We start from the raw sequence: 2,564 nt of genomic DNA on the forward strand, positions 1-2,564 counted from the left end.
CTCTCTCTCTCTCTCTCTCTCTCTCTCTTCTGTCTTTAAGTCTCTCTCTCTCTCTCTCTCTCTCTCTCTCTCTCTCTGTCTTCCTTCTCTCTCTTTCTCTCACTGTCTTTGTCTCCCTGTGTGTTTCTCTCTCTCTTGCTCTAGCCCACTCTCTGTTCTTAAACCCCTTAGCTTAACTCTACTCCTTTTTCGTTATCCTCTGCTCACTATAACGGTGCCTTTCGCCAAAAACAGAAAAAAAAAAAATACCATACAGTATACAGAATCAACGGGACAAGATACAACTGAAAGAGTTTGTGGAACATTTGTCCGACAGTGAAGCTGTATGAGGTCCACACAGGTGGAATGGAATCGTTGCACGGTATATTTATTACTATTATCCTGGTGGGGAAAAGCCGTTTGGGCGGAAGGTCCACCAGAGAAAAGCCGTGTGGGATGTGATCTCAATTTTGAACGAGAATGAGGATCTCTTATACATGTACACTCGAAGGTACGCATGCTCGCACACGCACACACGCACACACGCACACACGCACACACGCACACACGTACACACGCACACGCACACTCACACGCACACAAACATAAAAACACATAGACATGTTCTCCCACACAGATAGGCACATTCACGCATCACTCACTCTCGTGCCGCATTCAAAGGTTCATCTTGCAGTCTAAAACTCAAACACTGATATGAAAGAATTATCTTCCTCTCCCCCCCCCACCCCATCTTCTGTTTCTCCTTTCTTATGCCCTCTATCCACCTCCATGCAATCCCTTTATTTCTCGTTGTTGTTTAAATCAGCTTACTTTTCCCTCTTTCATGAGGATCATCGGAGGATGACCTTTGGTTTTGCTTGTTTGTTTTTATTTTTCCTTTCGACTCATCAGTTGTCATTCTTTCATGACGAAAAAGGTCATCCTGTAAGCTTGATGGTGGGCGACTACTTATAGATCTAGTTTCGATTTTGCACGCAGGAGACGTGAGTTTGGATTTCGTTTGAGTGAATTTTTGTCGAGCATTTCTGTCTATCTGCTGGCACAAACGGTGTAGAAACAGCCCGCCGCTTGAATAGAATGTGTCGATGCGGGCGCAAAGATTCCACTTCTTTTTTTCTCTCTCAAAACCGACTCTGTCGTATAGAGGTTTAGGCTCTTCGCTTTTGAACGAAGACGATGTGAGTTTGACTCCAACATTGGGAAGTCGACTGTGTCGAATTTGGTGACAATTTGATGAGCTGTGACCTACCGTGACGTCGCCGGCTGTCACTGGCCCTGCGTGGTGTTGAGTCAGGTTTAATTATGTTGCGTGGACTCTATAATACCTGCTGATGTATAAAATTTGAGGATGAATAAATGGTCAGAGTACCGGCACTGTTAATGTTATGTGGGTGAAAAGCAGGCCGATTTCTCTTGCCAACATTATGCTTGGCACTACGAAGCGTTCGTCAATAACCTTCGAAAAATATAATAGTGTTGTTTTAAAAATATGAGTTGGTTGTTTTAAAATCCCTTTTAACGATACATTTTAAAATGCTTTAACCACTCTAGCATGGAAAACGAAAACAAGATGAAATGTGGGCTAACGTGAAAACATCCAACTTGTTTTCCTCGCTCTCGTATGACCTTATAAAGCAGTTGCGAGTGCCGTGCAACGTTTACCAAAAGGAAGGTGGACTCTTTTCGGTGAAATATGAAGTCGTTACGGTTTGTTGAGTGTCCTACCCTCACATCAGTGCCTTCGTGCCTTCGATATTCTTAGTGTAGAACACGTTCTCTTTGCTCCAACCCTGGATGACTCAGGGGATGTCCTGCAATCATCGCAACAGATGATAGTTAACTGCCAGCAGATCCTCTGTGATACGAAATGAGGTATTGATTGAGCGTTTGACGGGCCCTCAAAATAGGCACTTTTTACTTTTCTTGAAACGAATTTCACAAAACAGTCAAGACTGAATGCTTAGCAGTGTTTGTGGTGTTGCGATTACTCGCTTCACTGTTGCATACATGAGACCCGAGTTCATTTCTCGAGTAGGGATAAATCTTATCGAGTATCTCGGTCTTTCTGCAGGGAGGTTGAATCCCCCTCAGCCCGGGTTGACCCTGGCAGGCAGGGTCTCAAGTCCGCCTCCGAAATTTTCTAAATTGTGTCTACGGGGCATTGGGGTGTAAAAACCAGTAATATCATGCCCAAGATGAGACCACAGAAACGTCCCGGTCTCTGGATCTGAGAGCAAGTTATTTTAATTAACAAAATGCACATTGGATATACCGCTTTAACACATAGATACATTCAGCTGGGAGCGGACAAACCGTGCTTATTTGTCGGATGTGATGGCGGCTTTATGATCAGGAACATCCTAATAGAATCGCCGGACTTTGGAAAGATCCCAAAGAAATATTTTAAATGCCCTAAGGAGCGGGTCTATTGGGGTAAAAATTTGGGATTTTGATATGTCGGCATTTTTGACTTCTTCAGCCTCTCTTACAACTCTTTCATTGCATAAGAATCCCCTAAAGTCTTATTTTGTCACATACAAGGCTTGTTAGTCACCCCCATATCC

Source organism: Aplysia californica, unplaced genomic scaffold, assembly GCF_000002075.1.
Source record: "Aplysia californica isolate F4 #8 unplaced genomic scaffold, AplCal3.0 scaffold00391, whole genome shotgun sequence".
NCBI classification, from domain to species: Eukaryota; Metazoa; Mollusca; class Gastropoda; order Aplysiida; family Aplysiidae; genus Aplysia; species Aplysia californica.